Source organism: Neoarius graeffei, chromosome 8 (genome assembly GCF_027579695.1).
Source record: "Neoarius graeffei isolate fNeoGra1 chromosome 8, fNeoGra1.pri, whole genome shotgun sequence".
Lineage (NCBI taxonomy): Eukaryota > Metazoa > Chordata > Actinopteri > Siluriformes > Ariidae > Neoarius > Neoarius graeffei.
Window position 1 is genome coordinate 29,197,645 of NC_083576.1, and position 25,615 is coordinate 29,223,259.

Here is a 25,615-nt window from a genome sequence, read left to right on the forward strand (position 1 = left end):
CTGCCTGCCATGGTTAGATGTAGAACATCCCATCTTTGCAAATCTGAGTTCAATTTAGACATGAGTGGTGCAAAATTTTCATCAAAGAGGCTATTAAATGAAGGTGTTATATTGATACCCAAGTATTTAAATCCTGACCTAGAAATATGAAATGGTAGAGCATGGTCTGGGATTTGCATAGCTAGTTTGTTTATGGGTAAGCATTCACTTTTTGTTAAATTAAGCTTATATCCTGAGATCTGACCAAAATTGTGCAACACTGAAATTATTGTATTAATACAATTCAATGGATCTGATATGTAAAGCAATAAATCATCTGCATACAATGACAACCTCAATTCCAATCCCCATCTTCTGATACCTCTTATTGAGGGTGTTGATTTGAGAGCCAGGGCTAATGGTTCTATGGCAAGTGTGAATAGTAAAGGGCTCAATGGGCAGCCCTGTCTGGTGCCCCTAGACAGAGGAAAATTTTGGGAGCGGATGCGATTTGTAATAACTGAGGCGTGGGGGGAAGAGTAAAGCAGTTGAATCCACTTGAGAAATGTTTTACCAAAACCAAATTTCTTTAGAACAAAAAAAAGAAAATCCAATTCCACACGATCGAATGCTTTTAAAGCATCTAAAGACACCACAATTTCTGGAACATCATTTGATGAGGGGCTGTATAGCACATTCAAAAGATGTCTTATGTTTGAAAATAAATGCCCATTTTTAATAAAACCTGTTTGGTCAGGTGATATGATGTGTGGCAGCAATTTTTCCAAACGTGTAGCTAGTAGTTTGGAAAGTATTTTAATATCTGTATTTAAAAGGGATATTGGTCGGTATGACCCACACTTAGAAGCATCCTTGCCTGGCTTTAACAAAAGAGTTATGGATGCTTCATTAAGAGAGTCAGGTAATTTTGCCCTCTGACAGAGCGTCATCAAACATATCTAACAGCAGCGGGGCTAGTTGTTTAGAGAATTTTTTATAAAAATCGATCGGGAAGCCATCAGGCCCTGGAGACTTTCCATTTTGCATGGCCGAAATAGCAGAGCTAACTTCCCTCAATTCAATTGGTTCATCCAGACATTCTCTCTGATTAGAAGATAAGGTAGGGACTTCTAGATTTTTGAAAAAATCATGAAACAGTGATGTGTCCTTCAAAGATTCTGAACTATACAAATCAGAATAAAAATCTTTAAAAATGTGATTAATTTTTAAGGGGTCTGTTGTGGCCCTCCCCGTTTCAGCTTCAATTTCTGATATAATCTGTGCTGCCGACTTAGACTTAAGTTGATGTGCCAAAAGACGCCCTGATTTTTCCCCCTGCTCATAATATAGTCCTCGTGATCTCATAATAAGTCGTTCCGTTTCAGATGTGGATATTAGGTTGTACTGTGTTTGTAATGATATTCTTTCCTTATGAAGTGATGCGCTTGGGGATATGGAATTTTTCTTATCCAATTCAAATATGGCTTCAATCAACTGTTGTTTTTGTTTCTTTCTTTCCTTATTAATATAAGAAGAATACGCTATTATTTCTCTTCTAAGATAAGCTTTAAGAGTTTCCCAAAGCAGTGATGGGGACACATCAATTTTATTAGTTTCCAGAAATTTATTTATGGCTATTTCAATTGAAGTGCAGAATGTGTTATCTGACAGTAGTGTGGTATTAAAACGCCATTGAGGCTGACAACTGTAGTTTTGGCGAAAAATGAGAGTCATTAGTATAGGGGCATGGTCTGATTCTACAATGGCTGAATATTCAACTGTCTCTACTGAATTCAAGAGTCTTCTGTCAATAAAAAAGTAATCGATCCTAGAGTAAGTATGATGCACATTTGAAAAAAAAGAAAATGCCTTACTATGGGGATTGAAATGTCGCCCTGGATCCACACATGCTACATGGCTGAAAAAATCTGAGAACCTACCAGCCATTTTAGAGAGAGTCTGCGCTTTGGGATTTGACCGGTCCAAATTAGGATCCATTACGCAATTAAAATCTCCCCCCAAAATCAACAGGTTAGCGTCAAGGTCAGGTAGCTGAGAGACAACCTTTTGCACGAATCCCACATCATCCCAATTGGGAGCATAAATATTTACCAATAAGACAGGAGTGTGATAAAGTGTCCCTGATACTATAACATACGGGCCCTGTGGGTCAGAAATGAAGCTGGAAGTGATGAACTGAATTTTTTTATGCATTATTATTGCTGTACCCCTTGCTTTACTGTTACAACTAGAATGAAATATTTTGTTTTAACACTTCTAACACAAGTTGATCCTCATGATAAGTAGATGGCAGAAAGCTAAACTCGTGCCAGTGCCTTTGACCTCCACGGCAGGAGTGTGTCTTGTGGTCTGAGATGTATGAGAGGAATGCTATGCAGGCCTTATGTTTGTGTTATAACTAGGTTCTTAGTATATTGAGTTGTTTGAGAGAAATTTGTGCTCCTGTTTTGCCTGGAAAGGGTTGCTATATCAAAATTGAAAACTGATCAGTGGATCATTGATTAGTTAAAGAGAATGGTACACAACACTGGGAAGGCTATTAAAGGTTTTCTTTTTTTTCTTCTGCACAAGGAGTGAAATTATTTGGAGTCAGGAAATTATAATGCTTGTACAAGATTAAGCTATTTTTCTATGCTCAATTTGCTAGTTCAACGGTTATTTGCTCTCCAACAAAACCTGCAATTTAAGTAGTTGTAGTTCAATCTCTGTTTTGAATAGATCCATAAAACATTTAAATTGTATTTGTAGTAGCCTTCCTACAGTAATGCTGTATGCAGGAATAGCAATATGTCTCTCATCCTCTGCATAAACGCTATATAAATACTTAGAGAGCTATATAAACACTATTTTTAATTTCCCTGAGGGAACCCGCCCTGAGGGAACCCACCCAAAGGGATCAATAAAGTTCTATCTAATCTAATCTCTAGAGAGGTCTTTAGACCTCCTCTATAGTGGACACTTAAGAACTAGAGATGTTTATTTAATGCACAAACACAAGACAGTGAATTTGCAGAGACTGGGAGTGTGTGTGTGTGTGTGTGTGTGAGAGAGAGAGCGTGCTTTTATATATATATATATATATATATATATATATATATATATATATATACACGTGTGTGTGTGTGTATGTGTATATATATATATATATATATATCTCACACACACACACACACACTCATTCATATATATATATATATATATATATATATATATATATATACACACACACACACACACACACACACACACACACACGTGTGTGTGTATATATATGTGTGTGTATAATTTTTTTTTTTTTACTTAAAATACAGGGTGTTTTCAAAAAATTTTATTTGAGGTGCAATTATCCCAGAAACTACATAGTCTAGGCAAATGAAACTGAACAGGTTTCATGTTGAACAATGTAAGATTTATTCCTCAAAATTTGAATGAGAAATTCAAAGGTATGTGGATTCCATGAACAATTTTACAAATTTTCAATATGCGTGTGGCCTGAGACAGAGACACACACACACACACACACAGAGCCTTCCTCTTTGAACTTTTTGTGCCAGGTCCAAATCTGCATTGCAGTTGGTGCATTTTTAGAGAATTCTCTAATAAATGCACATTGCACAGTCTTGTTCGACTGTGTTCAAGCATTCTCTAACACACACAATTCCTTTTCTTTTCCAGGGAATGGCATTTCTATACCTAAAAAGATAAAAACAAAAAACATTAAATATCAAATTTTGACCTGTTTCCACACATGCTGTTAAAATTTGAGGTCAGTTGAATAGTAATTGGCAAAGTTATTAGATTGTGAAATGACATCAAATTTTTTGAAACACCCTCCATTTAACAATTGCCAAGAAGGAAAAGCTTATTAGACTCAAAAGGAGCAATAGTTGATTTCCCAAAATGTACAAATAACCTGAAAAATATGCAGAACATGATAAAAAGAAAGCCAAACAAAACCCTTGGTCCATACTTCATTTGCCAATCAAGGCAAGTGCCCTGGTGTGCGCCCCCACCCCACCCCCACCCCCCAGCACTTTTTAATTAAAAATAAAATTTTACACCAACAATTTATCTAATTTAAAAGTTGTGATATTGTGAAGAATAGGCTTCCTTGGGCGTAGCCATTTGGACTAAAACTGGATATCTGCTTGTGAGGTAGCTTACCCACTAGTACACCGTTTTGCCTTAGTAACACAGAGCCACTGACTCAAATTTTCTGTAGCCATATGAATTTTACTGGCAACAAAATCCATGAATTAACAGACTTGACTTTTATGAAGTTTAAATCTCACCTGGGGTGGCACGGTGGTTTAGTGGTTAGCACTGTCGCCTCACAGCAAGAAGTTCCGGGTTCGAGCCCCGTGGCCGGCGAGGGCCTTTCTGTGCGGAGTTTGCATGTTCTCCCTGTGTCCGCGTGGGTTTCCTCCGGGTGCTCCGGTTTCTCCCACAGTCCAAAGACATGCAGGTTAGGTTAACTGGTGACTCTAAATTGACCGTAGGTATGAATGTGTGTGCGAATGGTTGTCTGTGTCAGCCCTGTGATGACCTGGCGACTTGTCCAGGGTGTACCCCGCCTTTCGCCCGTAGTCAGCTGGGATAGGCTCCAGCTTGCCTGCGACCCTGTAGAACAGGATAAAGTGGCTAGAGATAATGAGATGAGATGAATCTCACTTGGCTAGATAACACAATTACAAACAGTACTGATACAGATATGAGTAAATAATGTTGACTGGTAGTCCTAGCATAAATGTGATTCTTGCCGTCTAAAAAGATCACTTTTCTCAGTGAATAAAAGCAACCAAAGCATGTCCCATAAAAATACAAGAAAATTTTAAATTGAGAAAAAAACCCCACAAACACTGCAAATTGCAGGCGATGGAGCGTTTATAGGCAGCAAAATTGTCGGCTGCCAGAAGTTATTGAATTATCGCTTACCTTACTGCCTTTCTTTTCTTCCTGTTTCTGTGATCTTTTGTGCCGTGAAATGGTCTTCACAAGCTACCTTGTTCTTGCTGAAATGAAATTTGTCCACAGTGTGACCAGTGCCGATGAAATGCAGCCATTTCACAGCTTGTAAAAGGAATATATTTTGTAGGATTGGGGATAGCAAAAAAAGAATTTCCCTTGGCAATGATTGGGCTTATTTCTACACCCCAAACGCTTATCATTTGGGCATCTTCAGGGTTGTTTACAACAATTTAGAAGCAACATATCCACTCGATCTCAGCCTCGGTAAGTCATGTAGCGTGGAAGTGATGTCACAATCTCAGATTCTCTCATGTAATTTGCACCCGGAGGGCACCATTTGAACCTTGGAGAGAGTGAGATGGCAGGCCCCAGGGCATTGTTTTTCTTTTTAAATAAAATCTTGACACAGTATACAGGTACAAATATGAGCAAATGAATAACTGAACATGCCTTTTATGGATATTATCTGTCAGTATAAAGGAGTTTACTTTTTGGGTTTTTGTTTGGCTTTAAGCTATAGACTCAGCACAAGTGGATACCTTATGCATGTAAGCTTGGCCAAATGTATTTGATAGACTGTATTACGGTTATGGAAGAGTCTGAATTAATTAAGAGTCTGAAAAAGTTAGCCTTTATTTCTTTAGAAGAAGCCTTTATTTGTCACATGCACACTCAAGCATAGTGAAATTTGTCCTCTGCGTTTAACACATGAAGCAGTGAACACACACACACACACACACACACACACACACACACACACACACACCCAGAGCAGTGTGCAGCTATGCTACTGCGCCCAGGGAGCAGTTGCAGGTTAGGTGCTTTGCTCAAGGGCACTTCAGCCCAAAGCCACCCCATGTTAACCTAACTGCATGTCTTTTGAACTGTGGGGGAAACTGGAGCAGACACAGGGAGAACATGCAGACTCCACACAGAAAGGCCCATGTCGGCCATTGGGCTCAAACCCGGAACCTTTTTGCTGTGAGGTGACAGTGCTAATCACTACACCACTGTGCCACCCTACCATGCCTGCAAATGAACTATACTCTGGACTGCAATTGGTTGGACAGGCCTTGTGTCAGTCATTTTATAGACGTGCCCCAATGCCCCTTCACTCTACCCCCATCGCAGCTTGCTGGGAAGGGAGAGGAGGGGGAAGAGAAACATGGATTTCCCAGTGTAGCTAGATCATTTTTGTGTTGGCAAAAATCATGCTGCGCTTTAAGGAGAAAAACAACTTGACATGAAATGCAGTAACACCAGGATAAACACTGCCAGTGCTTCAGTGAATTAGCAATGTTGCTCCTGGACAGATCTTTTAAACCCAATCTGTATAATGATTTGATCTGATGGCCTTCTTTATATAATGAATCCAGTAGGTTGTTTGTTTTATCTAAGTGATAAAAACATTTCATGTAAGGAGATGCTTTGGATTATCCACCCTTAAATGAACATGTTAAATAACTATGTAGCTGTGTTTAACAATGCTAGTAGTAAGAGTTTCAGCTGAAAATCACTGAGAACTTGTTATACATAAATGACAAGGCAACGGAGGCACTCTTAACCATCCTCATAAATCGGTATGAATCTAATTTAACTTATTTCTAGTGCTATAACCTGTATGGCTGAATGGTAAAGTAGGCAAAAAGCTAAATGCTAAAATGTTAACATCTACTTGGCACACTGGAGACACGGAGCTCTGAGTCTAGCTGCTGAAACAAGTAGTGTCTATGTAACATAAGTTACTCAGGTTATGGGAATATAATCATAATGAGCTGAATATCATGTGTTTTAGTGTTATAACTTGGCCATTCAAGTGCTTGAAAACCATGTGGGCCAAAGCTTAATGTTAAAATGCTAAAAATTCAACACGGAGCTCCACTGCTAACTGTGATAAGTAGAGTACCCTTGTAGCATTATTTCATGAGCTGAATTTCATGTGTTTTATTGCAATCATGCAGGTTTTAAATACTTGAATGACAAAGTGGGCAAAAGCTAAATGATAAAATGTTAACATCCCCCAGTCTTCAGACAGAATTCCATTTCTCACCAGTCAAGCAAACTGAGTAATTCTGCAGTACTTCTGATATGATAAGATGACAGGCACTCAGAATAAATCAAATATAATTAATATAAATACGGAGGTGATTATAGGAAATTGAGTGCGCTGATTAGTCGAGAGATTCAGATTATTTTTTGATAATCCCCTTGAGCGACTTGGCAAAATGGTGGCCAATCGCTTTGTCACCATAAGTGAGGAAAAATTACAATTTATGAAAGAAAACGTTGTTCCTAAAAGCACTAAAGATGCTACAAAGTTTGTTCTAAAACTATTCAAAGGTAAGGTGGAATTGTGATTTTATTTTATCTATTTCAAAACAGAATTAAACATTGGTTTAGATTCATTCAGAACAGAATTAAAAATGGGTTAGTGAGTTCGAGGAAGCTTCTGGCTTTATTAGCTAACTCTATCGAAGAACTGTGTGCTGGTTAAAATGTAAAGCATAATTAATTAAACTTGTTGTATAGAGAGAGCTGCTCAGTTCCTTATTATTTTGTAGTGCTTAATGCTGATAGCGGCGCTCCATACTTAAGAGAATATGGTAATGCATCAACTTGATTTTTTATGGCTTTTGCGACCGTACGACGTCCGTACGAATGTGTGCCACCACAGGGGACTTGACCGTAAGTGAAAGGCAATGTATCTCAAACACTTGACCACCGGATAATGAAATTTATATCTGTATTTACATAAAATAGATGGGTTTTTATGCAGCGCCTATTTTTAATTTGCTTTTTAAAAAGTAGCATAGGATCATCTCATCTCATTATCTCTAGCCGCTTTATCCTGTTCTACAGGGTCGCAGGCAAGCTGGAGCCTATCCCAGCTGACTACGGGCGAAAGGCAGGGTACACCCTGGACAAGTCATCAGGTCATCACAGGGCTGACACATAGACACAGACAACCATTCACACTCACATTCACACCTACGGTCAATTTAGAGTCACCAGTTAACCTAACCTGCATGTCTTTGGACTGTGGGGGAAACCGGAGCACCCAGAGGAAACCCACACGGACACAGGGAGAACATGCAAACTCCGCACAGAAAGGCCCTCGCCGGCCACGGGGCTCAAACTCGGACCTTCTTGCTGTGAGGCGACAGCGCTAACCACTACACCACCGTGCCGCCGCATAGGATTATTTTCCATAAAAAGTGTTAGTAACTATTTATGACAGTTTCATATAAAACTAGCTCACAGTTTTATTAGTCCATTAGCTCATTGGAAAATTGACGGTTTCTGTCATGTAAGGGTGATAGACAGATGTAATCGCAGGAAGAGTTTTATTGAAAACATGCTATCAAACAGAGACAAAGGCAGAGTCGACAAACAGGCAGTGGTCAAGTGAGACAGACAAGATATCAGAGGTAATATAATACTTACAGTCCAAAAACACAAACTGTCAAAACCAGAAAATTGATACAAAATACAAGGCTTTTTAACGTCATACGCAGGGTACAGAGCATATACTTCGCAAAGTCTGTGTGTTACTGAGAGTCCTTATATGTATGTGCTGTGATTACGCTTTAATCAGGAACAGGTGCATCGTAATTAGTCCTAATGGCACTGCACACACCAACATGCATGGACGTAAAATATGTAACCAGATTACTGTTTCAAACATCAAGTTTGATATTCGATTGTAATTATATAATAATGATGTAAAGTGAAAGTGCTGATTCACTGCTGTCCACCAGACACCCAGCAGAGTCACACCATAATAAATTGTTGTGGTGGTGTTTGTGGCGCATAGTATATAGTGTCAAAGAAAGGAATAAATATGTATTCGTAACTGCAGTGCATATCTCAGCATTGGTATCACTGTCACATGACAATGCAGCAATTTACTGACGGGAAATACACTATTACACAATTTGATGGTTCATATGCTATAATAATATAACTGTAGGTGCTGGGGGTGGAGCTTTGTGAACATGAGCAAGAATTGCAGTGGGCTCAAGGAGGAAAAAAAAATTCAAATGTTGAACATCAGAGGTTTAAAGGGGCTGACTCACCCTTCCCAGAAGTCTCTGCGCCAAGTAGCAAGTCACCATTTCACAGCCATCAATATTCCACTATTTGAAAAACAAATGTAGTGACATCCTAAGCCATAGAACATAAATTGTAACGTGAAATTGAAAATTTTGTCCAAGTGGTTACAGTATATTTTAAATTCCTTTTACTGACCCATTCCATTTTCGTATGGTTATTCCACTGTAATGAACCAGAACCAGCCTCGGCAGTCATGTGGCCCGCCACGAAGGAAAGAAAATGTCAAACATATTCTCATCAAAACTTCCGTTTATGACCCGTAGATGAAGTAGTAGTTGAAGGTAGATTTTGAATGGATCACGAACAGTGAACCTGCAGAGGTTTTGCTGCACAGAGAGCTAACAGAGTAGCGGTCACATGATTTCAAAACAAGAACAATGAACTGTGTTCTGGGAATGGGGAGTCAGCCCCTTTAATTAAAAACGGTCTAATTTTATCTAATACACTTTCATACGTTTTGACAAATAGACTAACACAGTTATAATGACTTTTTTTTTAATTTTCCTCTGATTAACACTTCCTAATGGAGGACAAGAAGAGCAAGAGATCACACCTCAGGCCACAACTGTTTAGCAGTGCTGCATAGTCTTTTTATGTGTAGGTTCTGATAATGAACAGCTTTTAATTTGAGTCATTTTAGGTGCACAATGGTATTAGTATAATACCAAAAGCAATAACAGGCATATACACACGTTGCCTTTAATTGAAATTTTATTATAAATTTTATTATAACCATTTGATGTGCTGTTTCACCAGTTTTGTCTACACCCTGCACTTGTACTTGAATGTCCTGACAGGAGATTATAAATTAAATGTGCTGTCTGTGCTGTTGTTGATGACTCCTCAGGTTGATAATTTCAATGACTGCAATGGCGCCGAGTATAAAAGCATATCCCTCTGTTTGGTGAGAATGTTTTAGTTAAGTTAGCTGTATACTTACTGTACCATCACACAGTTAGTTTTTCTATGTGTAGACAAAATTTGTTTCACATCAGTGTAACAAAAAAGGCTAATGCATTAAGTCTGATTTAAATATATTTATACATTCATATGCGTCTGCCTTCATGCTTGCATGTAACATGGGTGTGCACCCTTGAGGGCAGCGACATGAACCAAGCCAAACTAGTATTAAGAGAAAAGGGATTGCAAAATGCGCAGTCTGAGCCAAAAACAAAGGAGAGTTCCATGTTTGTGTCAAAGTTCTGGGGGGAACAAAGAAATGATTTTGAAACTTTTGAAACTTCACAGAGATGCCTACTAGTACGGATTGGCCGTATTTTGTACGGAAAAGTTACGTAAATACGATGTTATGGCAAACAGTGTTATTCTGTACGGAATTATTATAAAGTCTTAAAAAATTCCAGTGAGTTGTTTTTAAATGTCCAAGCGACTTTTTCAATCCATGTGTGATTCACGGCTAGGCTATTTATTTTTACGACAACCGCACATGCTGTGTGTGACATGCGCAGATTCTGCACATGCTGTGTGTGACATGTGCAGATACCGCACATGCTGTGTGTGACATGCGCAAATTCCGCACATTTGTTCGCGCTATTTTCGATACGGTAGAATGGCCGTGCATTACACCCAGTCAAAAGGGCAATGGATACGCGCACTGCAAACTGTGTAGAACTGATATTAACATCACTCATGGTGGTCGCGATGACTGCACGCGGCATGTCAACTACAAAAAAAACATATGGAGTATGCTGAAATGGCGAGTCAGGCGGAAAGTAAATCTGGGGGTATCCACCAGTTTTTTATGAAATCTGTGGATGAAAAGACATGGAACGTGACACGTGCTGAAGCGGTGATGGTTGACCTATGCTTGGAGTTGAACTTGCCAATTAGTGCCATGAAATGTGAGTTAAACTTATTCAGTTTCTTTTTACATGTATGATTTTTATTCACTGAAATATCAAACACTGGCTGTACTTCTTTAATTCAAAGTCTTCAGTGTTGCAAGTGCAAATGTACATGTAGTATGATCAAAAACAGAATTTTATGATTAGTGCTGTGTAAATTAGTGATTTATGATTGTGGCAAAAAATTGATCATTCCACTGTTTTAAATACAATTATAAATGTCATTTTATTCAATGTCTCTTCTGAAGCATTTATATATTGGGACATTAAGATAACAATGTCGGACTCTCTTTGGCATGAAATAAGAATCTCATCTCATTATCTCTAGCCGCTTTATCCTGTTCTACAGGGTCGCAGGCAAGCTGGAGCCTATCCCAGCTGACTATGGGCGAAAGGCGGGGTACACCCTGGACAAGTCGCCAGGTCATCACAGGGCTGACACATAGACACAGACAACCATTCACACTCACATTCACACCTACGGTCAATTTAGAGTCACCAGTTAACCTAACCTGCATGTCTTTGGACTGTGGGGGAAACCGGAGCACCCGGAGGAAACCCACACAGACACGGGGAGAACATGCAAACTCCGCACAGAAAGGCCCTCGCCGGCCCCGGGGCTCGAACCCAGGACCTTCTTGCTGTGAGGCGACAGCGCTAACCACTACACCACCGTGCCGCCATGAAATAAGAATTTTTTTTTTTTAATTTTATTAGAATCCGTTAACAGGTAGAACATTTTGCCAGGCAATATAATATAATACTTTTGAGGAGTTACATTCAATACCAATGATTGGTAGTCAACCGTAATGTCTGCAAACAGGGAACACTATTGTATTTATAAAAATGTGATATATTGTATGCTCTAGAAATTTGTTGAGTGGAAATTCAGTTGAGATGGCTGCTCGCGTTTTGTTTATTCAATTCACACAAAACAGTTCTTTTTAATAATTTAAATGTTAAACATATTGGTGTATATATACCTCTTTATAATGGAAATGCGCATAAATTAATGTTACTGAAAGTCATTCCAAAATACTGAAAAATGTTTTCAAGAATACTAAAATTCAAAATTTGGGGTAGGCATCTCTGACTTCATCATTGCATTCCGTTTTTATTTACAATTTGTACTTTGTCCCAACTTTATTGGAATTGGTGTTGTACAGTTCTAGCAATAATTGAATTTTGAAGGCTTTAGAGGTCTTAAATAATAGAGTTGCTGATTTACTAGATTATATTTAGTATCTGTTATCCAAGGCCTAAAAAAAACATGAGCAACAAGAATACTGGCACTGCAACTGTGCAAACTATTGAAACGTCATTTAATTGGACCTTTTTGTTTTTGTTGCGTTCCATGAATCTTTCCAAACAGCCAAAACCTTCAGTTCCCCGTCTATTTAGTCTCGCACTACTAAACCCTGAATTACAGCTACTCCCACCCTCACATCTTCATCATGGGTCATCAGAGTAGTTAAAATTTCTCACCTCCCTTTGTTAACTTTGAAAAACAAATCACTTCTTAAACTACTCAGTGACTGTAAATATAAATTAAAATTGCATCCATAGTTGTAGTATGTGTTGTAGAGCAGGAGTCCTCAAAGAACTGTCTTACGGGTGAAAAAGCTACTGCAGATGACAGCTGCACTTTCCGCAGACATGTTAAGTTTGGTGGTGTCATGCTTCTTAGCGATCACTCACAGTTGCATCTGTTCCAACTCCTATTCTGTCTACAACTGGCAGGTATTTTTGTTAGACAAGGTGATGCAGTTTTAGAGAAGAATGCCATTAATTGAAGGCAGGTCAGGCAGCACATGTGAGAGACAAACAAATGAAAGCAAATTATGCAAACAGCAACTCCACCATCAAGTTTGTCAAAGCAGCCTACTTGAAAAACAGTGACCGAAAGACAGCCTGTAGATAAATACGTTGACGGCATAAAAATAATAAATTCTTTGAAAATTTTAAATGCCAAATCGCCTGCCAAATAATTAAAATGGTAGCCGGCCAGCGTGGCATATTACAAGAGCTCCAGCTCACCTGGTGAATTGACAGCAAACTTGATTTCTCATGATGTGAGCATTTACATGGATCTTATAAATTAGAGACAAAATGTGCAGCTCTGTGGAACATCTTATCCACCTTACATTATTATTATTATTATTATTATTATTATTATTATTATAATACCAGAGTGTTGTTGAATCCTTGATTCTGGTTGGTCAGAAGATTTTGATGAATTTTCTGGAAAAGCACAGTAGTGCTAGCTGCAAGGCATATCATAATTTATCCTATCTATAGTAACAGCTACTCCACGTAATTAAATGTGAATAATAAACAGATCTTTAAAAAGTGTTATTTAATATACAAAATGTATAATCATTGACATGCTGAAGCTTTCTGTAAGCCAACGTTTTGGCATTTATAGAAGAGCGTCTTGGGCGTCAGTGATTTATGTAACGGGTCACAGGAGAGTCTTCAAGACCGAGGACTTTGAACTTTGCTGCTTCATGGTAACAAGCAACAGTTTTTTCATCGTATTTACTTTGAGTGAAAAAAGTGGTGAGGGGGTGGATGTTTATAGCTGCAATAATGCGATATCTGCGAAACAAGTTGTTTCTATTGTTTCACTCTAAATATCTCAAGTATGTTAGATTACTTTGGAAACTCCGGATGCTATACGTAGAGTGAGTGTCACTGTAAAATAAAATACATTGTGCATGAGGTTCTTTTTAGGCTGGATTTTGAAGATCCTTTCACATAGTGTTCTTTGGATTGTACTAGCTTGTCTGCTATTCAACTCTTTGTGAGGATTTATGATGTTCTTTTACCTCAAGCTCTAAGCCAAAAATCTCACTTGCTCTTTCTAGCACAACAGTGCTGCCATAGTCTGACTGGTATTAAGAGAAAGTCACTACGTTTACATGCACATAGAGAGAATCGAATTTCTGCCGTTGCTCGACTGAAATCGAAGTTCAAAATGCCATGTATACACCTTAATTCGGCTGAAATTGAACCGAACTTGATTTCTCGGAATCGAGCTACACGACCTAGTTTATGAGCAATTCCAGCGTTATGGACGTGACACTTGAACTCAAAATGGCAACAAATGACCCAGTGCATGTTTTATTGTCTCCCAGTATTTAAACAGGTGTTGCATATTTTAAGGCTGTACCATACTGGAGAAGCGATAGAACAAGAACAATTCCCATAGTACATCTAGGGCATGCCAGAAAATGCCAATAAAAGATGCGTTATGGATGTGACAGAAAAAGTATCACTTTTCTTGGGTGACTGTACGTTTTTATCAAACTCTGTGAAATTGTAAACCTAATGTCGAAATGGAGATATCCATTTGATAGAGGGGTCCAAGGTGAATATTAAAAAATCTTTGTTTAAAATATTTTGTATTTCATGCAGAGTTTCGGAAGGAAAAGTTAGCGTTATGGATGTGACGAAATTCCGTTATGGATGTGACGCGTCTGAAATAGACATGGCATATGTTTAGAAAATCAGCAATTTAACCACCATAACCCTTTGAAAAACTCTCTAAATATCAGCTAAAACTATCAAAGTTCTTAATATTTAGGATGGCTATTGTTTTGCTGTTTTGTGGATTTTAGCATACATTTCTGTGGCTTGTGGCAATAATATAGAATTGTACATGATCAAAGTTGATTTTAGCTTGGGGTTTACATTATAAGAAAGAAAGACTGACATATTAAGGCGAAGGGAACAATTCTTGTGACAAATTGGTTCAACTTATTCACATCTGTAAAATACAGGCCTAGGTGATATCTCTGGGAGTGGTTTTGATGTATTACATGTTGCTTTATTTTTGCATGGTGAGGTTGACATTTACATGGAATTGCCCTTATGCGATTTCTGCCGAGCTACTTTGTGCATGTATACCCTATCGAGCTAGTTGTCGAGCTACTTCCGGAAGTGACGAGACCACAAGCGGGAAACACAACAGCCTCGGTCGGCATGACAACAGTAGTAGCGAGCAGCAGAAGAGGTCAGGAGGAACAAACGAAGAAGAGAAAATGGCGATGTAGAGCTCTCTGAAGTGTGGGTGGAGCACAGAGGATGGCAGGACAAAGCTTCTGGTACTAATAGGCTTTTTATTGTCAGACTTTTCAGTTTAACAGCCTACTTTTATTCTTGAGCGAAAAACACACACACGCGCGCGCGCTGTGTTCTAGTCCCGGGATGAGCTGTCCCCTCTGCTCTCCCTCTGCCTCCTTAAATAGGGCGCGGTTACTGGGAAGACACACAAACACAGGTTAATTACCGTCAGGTGAAGTGATTCTGCCACTCACCTTCCCTGGCTCCGCCCTTCTGTCACAGACCGGCGCTTGACCACGCCCCCACTGCCACAGGCAAGCAGAAACGTGCACTTCTGGAGCAATGAGGAGGCGGAGTTCATGCTCATTCAGCTTAAGGAGTTGAATATATTAAAATTCATGGACGGGAGAAAAACGCGCAATGGAGAACACGGAACTGATAACTTTGTTTACACTCTTGAATAGCTCTTCTTCATGACGACAACCGGAAGTGTACCAACATGATGGGGCGTGTTGCACCACCTGTGGCTCGGGTGCACAATGCACCTCACACAATAGCCCGATTTCATTGTGTGCATGTAGGATTGGATTTCTCTGGCACCCTGCTGGGACCTTCAGCTCGATTACCGACAGCAGCTCGATTTGGATGTGCATGTAAACGTAGTCACTGACAGTGGATTTTTGCCTGCTGTGAAAACATGGTCTGTGTTCTTTTCTTCAAACTTGAAGTTCCAGACAACATGCTAATACATGTTCCAGATCTCTGTGGGTTGTAGTATCCATAAATAATACAAAGACTGCTTGTGCATCAACCTTTTCATCCCTTTTGTTTTATTTGTTCAGCAATCTGAACAAATAAAAAATGTTCAGTTTGTGAAAACCGCTCTTGGTCATCAGGACAGGATTTGTCATTCATATTTTTTAACTAGTAAAGGCGTGTGTGTGTGTGTGTGTGTGTGTGTGTGTGTGTGTGTGTGTGTGTGTGTGTATAAATATATTTGTGTATATATATTTATACATATTTTATATGCACACGCGCACACAATAAATATATATATATATATATATATATATATATATATATATATATATATATATATATATAAATATATGTATATATAAAAAATGTTATATACATGCACACGCGCGTATATACAGTTAGGTCCATATATATTTGGACACTGACAAATTTTGTTTTTTTACCTGTTTACTGAAACATATTCAAGTTATATAATGGACATAAAGTCCAAATCTACCATAAAGAGAAGACTGCATTAAAGTAAATACAGAGGGATCACTGCACGGTGCGAGCCACTCATAAGCCTCAAGAATAAAAAGGCTAGATTGGACTTTGCTAAAAAAAACATCTAAAAAAGCCAGCACAGTTCTGGAAGAACATTCTTTGGACAGATGAAACCAAGATCAACCTCTACCAGAATGATGGAAAGAAAAAAGTATGGTAAAGGCGTGGTACAGCTCATGATCCAAAGCATACCACATCATCTGTAAAACACGGCGGAGGCAGTGTGATGGCTTGGGCATGCGTGGCTGCCAGTGGCACTGGTTCACTAGTGTTTATTGATGATGTGACACAGGACAGAAGCAGCTGGATGAATTCTGAGGTATTCAGAGACGTACTGTGTGCTCAAATCCAGCCAAAGGCAGCCAAACTGATTGGTCGGCATTTCATAATACAGATGGACAATGACCCAAAACATAAAGCCAAAGCAACCCAGGAGTTTATTAAAGCAAAGAAGTGGAATATTCTTGAATGGCCAAGTCAGTCACCTGATCTCAACCCAATTGAGCATGGATTTCACTTGTTAAAGACTAAACTTCAGAAAGAAAGGCCCACAAACAAACAGCAACTGAAAACTGCTGCAGTAAACGCCTGGCAGAGCATTAAAAAGGAGGAAACACAGCGTCTGGTGATGTCAATGAGTTCAAGACTTCAGGCAGTCATTGCCAACAAAGGGTTTTCAACCAAGTATTAGAAATGAACATTTTATTTACAGTTATTTAATTTGTCCAATTAATTTTGAGCCCCTGAAATGAAGGGATTGTGTTTAAAAAATGCTTTAGTTCCTCACATTTTTATGCAATCATTTTGTTCAACCCACTGAATTAAAGCTGAAAGTCTGAACTTCAACTGCATCTGAATTGTTTTGTTCAAAATCCATTGTGGTAATGTACAAAACCAAAATTAGAAAAATGTTGTCTCTGTCCAAATATTTATGGACCTAACTCTGTGTGTGTGTGTGTGTGTGTGTATATATATATATATATATACAGTGGTGCTTGAAAGTTTGTGGACCCTTTAGAATTTTCTATATTTCTGCATAAATATGACCTAAAACATCAGATTTTCACACAAGTCCTAGAAGTTGATAAAGAGAACCCAGTTAAACAAATGAGACAAAAATATTGTACTTGGTCATTTATTTATTGAGGAAAATGATCCAATATTACATATCTGTGAGTGGCAAAAGTATGTGAACCTTTGCTTTCAGTATCTGGTGTGACCCCCTTGTGCAGCAATAACTGCAACTAAACGTTTCCGGTAACTGTTGATCAGTCCTGCACACCGGCTTGGAGGAATTTTAGCCCATTCCTCTGTACAGAACAGCTTCAACTCTGGGATGTTGGTGGGTTTCCTCACATGAATTGCTCACTTCAGGTCCTTCCGCAACATTTTGATTGGATTAAGGTCAGGACTTTGACTTGGCCATTCCAAAACACTAACTTTGTTCTTCTTTAACCATTCTTTGGTAGAACGACTTGTGTGCTTAGGGTCGTTGTCTTGCTGCATGACCCACCTTCTTTTGAGATTCAGTTCATAGACAGATGTCCTGACATTTTCCTTTAGAATTTGCTGGTATAATTCAGAATTCATTGTTCCGGTAAACCTGTTGGTACAGTTAAACGCAGCACATGAATGAGGCATGTTTATTCTCGGCTACTGTCTAGATGCTATACCAGAGACGGCTGAAGAATCTCCACTTTGCCCTATCCAATATGGCGGCGAGGATGTTTATATATCTATGCCTTTCTCCATCACTCACACGTACTCTTATTGAAGCAGCACGCGACAAGCCTCAACAGGAACTATGGGTGACTCGCAGGGCCAAATTAGAATTTGCGTTAACGGGACTATTTTTTAAAATCGCGTTAAATTGAGATTGCGTTAACGCGTTATTATCGCGTTAACTTTGACTGCAGTAATATATAATATACGTATGTATATGTGCGCGCGTGTGTATATATATATATATATATATATATATATATATATATATCTCATCTCATCTCATTATCTCTAGCCGCTTTATCCTTCTACAGGGTCGCAGGCAAGCTGGAGCCTATCCCAGCTGACTATGGGCGAAAGACGGGGTACACCCTGGACAAGTCGCCAGGTCATCACAGGGCTGACACATAGACACAGACAACCATTCACACTCACACCTACGGTCAATTTAGAGTCACCGGTTAACCTAACCTGCATGTCTTTGGACTGTGGGGGAAACCGGAGCACCTGGAGGAAACCCACGCGGACACGGGGAGAACATGCAAACTCCACACAGAAAGGCCCTCGCCGGCCCCGGGGCTCGAACCCAGGACCTTCTTGCTGTGAGGCGACAGCGCTAACCACTACACCACCGTGCCGCCCATATATATATATATATATATATATATATATATATATATATATATATGCGCGCGCGTATATATAAAATGTTTGTGCGTGTGTGTGTGTATATTAGGGTTGGGCGGTATTACGGTAAGAAGGTATCCCGAGGTATCCAAAAGTACCAACGGTATCGGTCTCATTACCGTCATTTAAAAAAAATATATAATATCTAAATAAATATGGAGTACATGAGGTCATAATATAAAATAATAAATTGAAGATCATCCCGAATAACTGTGTGATCGTATTTTCACTAATTCTATCAATTTCCTAAAGAAGTTCTCATCGCGTGCAGGGTTGTTTATGTCGTTACCATGGCAACCCTGCGTGACATTTGGAGTCTGACAGAAAGCTTCGCAAGAGACTGAGACCGCGGTTGAAAGATGGCAAGTCAAGATAACGAGTTAGTGGCAAAAATAAATAAATAAATAAATACAACATCGGCAGTGTGGCAGTATTTTGGTTTCAAACCAAACGAAAAGGAAGAGCCAGCAATAATGTAAATGACCGCGCAAAATCGAAAAAAATCTAATATGTCCCCTAAGGCACACCATAGCCTGGGGTGTGCCTTAGGGGACATGGTGTCCCCTAAGGCACACCATAGCACTTCCACGATATCTCTCCAATGAGTTGTGTTTTGAGTAGGTTACATGAGTAACAACAAGGTAAAATAATATAACGTATGACATTTGGGATGTGGGTAATAAACGTTTGAAATGTCCTCTACTGAAGAAACGGAAGAAAACATCGTAGCGTAAACTGTTAGGTTTCTGGTGGGAATTAGCAATGCGCTTGCTATCTTTGTTGGGTGTGTTAAACCGTATGGATTTACGTAAGTGGAATAATTGTAAGGAGTTATGTGATCAAGACAACGTTTTAAGTAAGGTAAGGCCATTTGATTATTAATTTCCCCGCCATGGCATGACGTGGGCCCATATGATTTTGCCTTGTGCAGCTATCACGCATTTGAATTGCCTCATTTGCGCTGAAGAATATGGTTTATCGCGCAGTCTAAACGGACTTGGGTGTTGGTTGATTCTTTTTCTTTTCTTTTTTTATTTCCCATGCTTGAACGGGTATGATCCTGCTCATCGTGTACTTTTTTTGATGGAGTAGGTGAAATAGTGCTGCAAATGGCGTTTCAACGCACACGTGTAAACGACAGTTGAATGCTATTTTCAAGATGAAGGAAGAGTTGCGTGATGCTTTGAAATATCTCTTAATCCATTCATCAATGCACAAAATTCACTTTGCTGCTTAATCCATACCACAATGCACATGATTCGCTATGCTGCTTTTAAATAGTAAATTTGAGGCATAGGCGCAGGTCTGGACAAGGTCCGCCGGTATAGGCGCACGTTACACAGTAGGCCGAAACAAAAATAGTTTTTTCTCGGTAATACCGTATACCCCGGGAAAACACAGAGACAGTTTAAAGGTATCAAAATTTGGATACCGCCCAACCCTAGTGTATATATATATATATATATATATATATATATATATATATATATATATATATATGAGTGATTCCACGCTTATGGGTACTGAAATGGGGACATGAACTTATTTTTAAAAATTCACCTAAAACCATTTCTTTTTTTACCATCAGGTCACAAAACATGTAATCTTTAATGAATGATATGTTAAAAGATAACTTTTAATTTTGAGATGTAATAAAAACATATTTATATGCCAAAGTCAGAACGTAACAGAAGTGTTGGACATATATATTCTCAATTTTAACAATGTAGAATTACTTTTTGAAACATAGGAAGGTGATGTTTTAGCAAATATAATTAATAAACATGTGTAGTAGAATAAACATACACATTCTTTCAATAAGATTAACATGGTATATAGCTAGATTGTAATTAATTTGTAACAGACGCGAGATGGACAATCGTAACAGAAGTAATGTAACAGACATCATTTTGGAACTCGTAGGCTTGACTTTGGCATATAAATATGTTTTTATTACATCTCAGAAAATTAAAGTTATCTTTTAACATATCATTCATTAAAGATTACATGTTTTGTGACCTGATGGTAAAAAAAGAAATGGTTTTAGGTGAATAAGTTCATGTCCCCATTTCAGTACCCATAAGCGTGGAATCACTCATATATATATAAAAATATACACATTATATATACACATATACATACATACATATACACATATACGTGTGTGTGTGTGTGTGTATATATACACACACACACACACACACACATATATATATATATGTATATGTATGTGTGTGTGTGTGTGTGTATATATATATGTGTGTGTGTGTGTATATATATATATATATATATATATATATATATATATATATATATATATATATATACACACACACATATATATATATATATATATATATATATATATATATATATATATATATACGTGTGTGTGTGTATATATACATATAAGGGTCCTTAGGCAAGACCCCTCATGATATATCAGCCTACCTCAGGAATGAGTGAAGACATAACTGATAGAGTCATACCGGCTCAGACGTCGCCCGGGTCAACAAGGTCTGCGTCAGTTGCTAGGGAACCAGGGCAAACTGATGAGAAATGGGCTACTGGAACAAGACATCGATGGACGAGGACAGAAAATACGGAATTGCTGGAATGCTACTATACAAGCAATCCCAGAGAGAGGGGATACATGCAGCGAATGTGGGACCATTGGATACTTCGAAACCCAAAATCAAGGCTAACAAAGAAACAGCTATTAGCCCAGTGTTCCAACATCCGTAATTGAAATCTACTATCACAACTAGAGATTAATGAAATACAACAACGATGCTACGGCAAGGGGGAGCCAGGAAGACAGGTCAGCGGGGAGATGTCATCATCATCCCCACAACCAGAGATTGGGTACCAAGCCCCAACAGCTAACAGCCTCAACACAAGAGCTGCTGACCTGAGAAGGAAGATCGTGACCCAACTGGAAACCTGGAGCCCCCGACGAATACCGAAGCTGAGTTGCCAAGTACCTTCAGAAGATCTACTAGTAGATGTGAATGCTGCTCTGAAGACAGTCTCCACAAGAACCATCACTGAGACCAACAAGCTGATACACAATACAGCAACAGTAATCATGGAGATGCTTGGACACAAGGTGGGCTCGGGACATAACAAACAGTATCCACCATGGAAAAGACAATTAGAGGCCAAGATAAAGGCAGCATGGAGAGAAGTTAACCAGCTAGCTGAACTACAGAAAGGGAACATGGTGAATAAAGGGGCACCCAGGAAGTACAACTCACTCTCCATACCAGAGGCACTCGAAACTGCCAAACAGCGACTAACAGCTCTGGCCATCCGGTTGAAGAGATACACCAAGGAGGGAGAGGCCAGGAGAATAAACAAGCTGTTCTCCACTGAACCAGCCAAGGTGTACTCTCAGTGGCAGGGAAACAACAACTGGTCAGACCCACCAAGAGCTGAGGTGGAAAAATACTGGAAAGACATATGGGAAAGAAAGGCATCACACAACACCGATGCCCAATGGTTAGTGGACCTAAGAGCTGACCACAGCAACCTCCCAGAACAAGAACCAGTAACCATCTCAATGGCAGACGTCCAAGAAAGAGTGTCAAAGATGAAGAGCTGGACAGCACCAGGCCCCGATATGATCCATACGTACTGGCTGAAGAAGCTAACTGCACTCCATGAATGCCTAGCAGCACAGATCAACCAGCTGCTGAGGGATGGGACCCACCCAGAATGGCTAACCCAAGGCAGGACAGTCCTAATCATGAAGGACCCCCAGAAGGGACCCATCCCATCCAACTACCGGCCAATTACCTGTCTCTGCACAACATGGAAGGCCCTGTCAGGCATCATTGTGGCAAAAATGAGTAAGCATGTGGCTCAATACATGAGCGAGGCACAGAAAGGAATTGGCAGTAACACCAGAGGAGCCAAGCACCAGCTACTGGTCGATAGAACAGTCGCCCGAGACTGTAAGAAGAGACAGACCAACCTGTGCACTGCCTGGATTGACTACAAGAAAGCCTACGACTCAATGCCACACACATGGATACTGGAATGTCTGGAACTGTATAAGATCAACAGGAACCTAAGGACCTTCATCCAGAACTCAATGGAAATGTGGAAGACAACCCTAGAGGCCAACTCAAAACCCATTGCCCAAGTCAACATCAAGTGCGGCATATACCAAGGAGATGCGCTATCACCACTGCTGTTCTGCATAGGCCTGAACCCCCTCAGTCGGATCATCACGAAGAGCGGCTACGGGTACCGATTCCATAGTGGGGTAACAATCGGCCACCTGCTCTACATGGATGACATCAAGCTGTATGCCAGGAACGAGCGAGAAATAGACCCGCTGATCCACACCACCCGGATCTACAGCGATGACATAGGGATGTCATTCGGATTGGACAGGTGTGGCCGGATGGTCTCAAAGAGAGGCAAGATGATCCGGACTGAGGGGATTGACCTACCAGAGGGCAACATAGGTGATATCCAAGACAGCTACAAGTACCTTGGCATCCCACAGGCTAATGGAAACCATGAAGAGGCCACAAGGAAGTCAACCACAGCCAAATACCTCCAGAGAGTAAGGTAGGTCCTGAAAAGTCAGCTGAATGGTAAGAACAAGGTCCGAGCCATCAACATGTACGCACTACCAGTCATCAGATGCCCCACTGGTATCATAAACTGGCCAAAGGAGGAGATAGAAGCCACAGATATCAAGACTAGAAAGCTCCTCACCATGCATGGAGGGTTCCACCCCAAGTCCAGCACCCTGAGACTATACACTAAGCAGAAAGAGGGAGGCCGAGGGCTAGTGAGCGTCAAGACCACGGTCCAGGATGAAATATCGAAAATCCGAAAATACATCAGAAAGATGGCCCCAAAGGATGAACTGCTAAGTGAATGTCTCAGGCAGCAGAACCCTGATGAGAGCGCAGAGGAGGAGGAGGAACAGACAACCTGGAGGGACAAACCCCTACATGGCATGTACCACCGTCAGATAGAGGAAGTGGCTGATATCAAGAAATCCTACCAGTGGCTGGATAATGCAGGACTGACAGACAGCACAGAGGCACTAATCATGGCAGCACAAGAACAGGCCATAAGCACAAGAGCCATAGAGGCCAGGATCTACCAGAGTAGATCAGACCCAAGATGCAGACTGTGCAAAGAAGCCCCTGAAACAGTCCAGCACATAGTAGCAGGGTGTAAGATGCTAGCTGGATCAGCGTACATGGAGAGGCACAACCAAGTGGCTGGGATAGTTATTCTTTAAGTTCGTTTCTTAAGACACGTATTTTTTAGTATGTTACCTCGTTTGTTGACAGTTTCGGCGAACACTTCCGCCTTCTTCAAAACAGTCACCAGATGTCGAGTGGTGACGTGCCTCTGATGTTACTCTATGGAGGCGTGAACGTCCCGCCCAATTTGACAGGTAGTCCACGCCTCCTGCTGTCAGGTCGCTGCCCCAGGACTGCGCTCCAGGTGTGTGACAGCGCGTATGCTCCCTCATCCCAGTTCATCGTCCTCTGCGCCCGCTTACGTATCTCCACTGCCTCCAAAATCCAACGCTGGTATCTATTCTCTTCAGCGCGAATGACTCTGGCCTCTTCCCAATTCATAATATGATTTTGTCGTTTGCAGTGGTCTGAAATGGCTGATTTTAAGTTTTCTTGGTTTGCTTTTTCTTTTTCGGATCTTGTGAGTCTTTTTGTTGTTTCTTTTTCACATTCTAATTGGTGTTCTTTCCTGCGAGTGTGGAAGCATCTGCCCGTTTCACCAATATAGACTTTATTGCATGAACGGCAAGGGATTTCATATGACATTGCATTTATTGTCCAGTTGTATTTTGTCTTTGGGGTGAACTAGCAGCTGTCGGAGGTTCTTGTATGGTTTGACCGGGGTGTTGATGTGGTATTTCCTCATGGATCGTCGGATGCGTTCTGTAACTCCTTTTATGTATGGTAATGTGACAAAGCCCCGGTTTGTTTTTTCTGTGTTTTTTCTTGTTTGTTTGTTTTTTTCCTTTTTTTGTGTCTGTAATTTTCCTTTTCGAATTGCCCACGGTGGATATTGGCAGTTTTTTAATGCCTGTTGGATGTGTTGTTCCTCCTCCTGTCTGTCTTTCTCCTCCGTGATGTTCTGTGTTCGGTCGTATAGTGTTCTGATTACTGACATTTTGTGTGCGATGGGATGTTCAGATGTCCAGAGAAGATATTGGTCGGTATGTGTAGGTTTTCTGTATGTTGTAATTCTGATATTACCTTCTTCTGTGTGGTGTATTTTTAGGTCCAGAAATGCTATTGTCTTGTCCGTTTTTCCTCTTCGTGTGTGAATTTGATATTGCCCGTCTTGTCTATGGAGTTTAAATGATCCGTGAGTTGTTGTGTGTGGCCTGTTTTGGTTATTTCAAGAATGTCATCAACGTATCTTTTCCAGAAGATAGGTTTGCAGTCATCCGGTGCTGTTTCTATGGCTCGGGTTTCCAGATCCTCCATAAAAAAGTTGCATAGAGTGGCAGATAGCAGGTCCCCCATTGCAAATCCCTCTTTTTGTCTGTAGATTTGAATCTCTGAATTGGAAATATGTGGACATGGAAATGAAATGTAATAGTTTTGTTATGTCCTGTGCTGTAAGTTTTGTACGTTTTTTCAGGGTTCTGTCTGCTTTTAACCGGTTTTCTACTATGTTGAAAGTGTTTGTGACCGGTGTTTTTGTAAAGAGGGATATGACGTCATGTGATACAAAGATTTCATCCTTTTTTATCTTGATTTCCTTTAGTTCTTTCGCCAGTTGTTTTGAGTTTTTGCAGTGGTATTCTGTGAGTCCGAGGAGTGGTTTAATTATGTCTGCCAGTGTCTTGGAAAGGTTGTAAGTAACTGATCCTATACTGTCTACAA

At 39.9% G+C, this 25,615-nt stretch overlaps 1 protein-coding gene and 1 long non-coding RNA gene across 2 annotated transcripts in view; one reads left to right on the forward strand and one right to left on the reverse strand.

The window, feature by feature from the left end:
- Positions 1–25,615, forward strand: part of xkrx (XK related X-linked) — a 101,932-nt gene that overhangs the window by 34,383 nt on the left and 41,934 nt on the right. The gene's annotated exons all lie outside the window — the stretch shown is intronic.
- Positions 3,423–9,641, reverse strand: LOC132890557 (uncharacterized). Its single transcript, XR_009655210.1, has 3 exons — positions 9,217–9,641; positions 9,045–9,104; positions 3,423–3,693 (listed from the first exon to the last, which is right to left on the reverse strand). It is a non-coding gene; the product is annotated as an uncharacterized LOC132890557 (long non-coding RNA).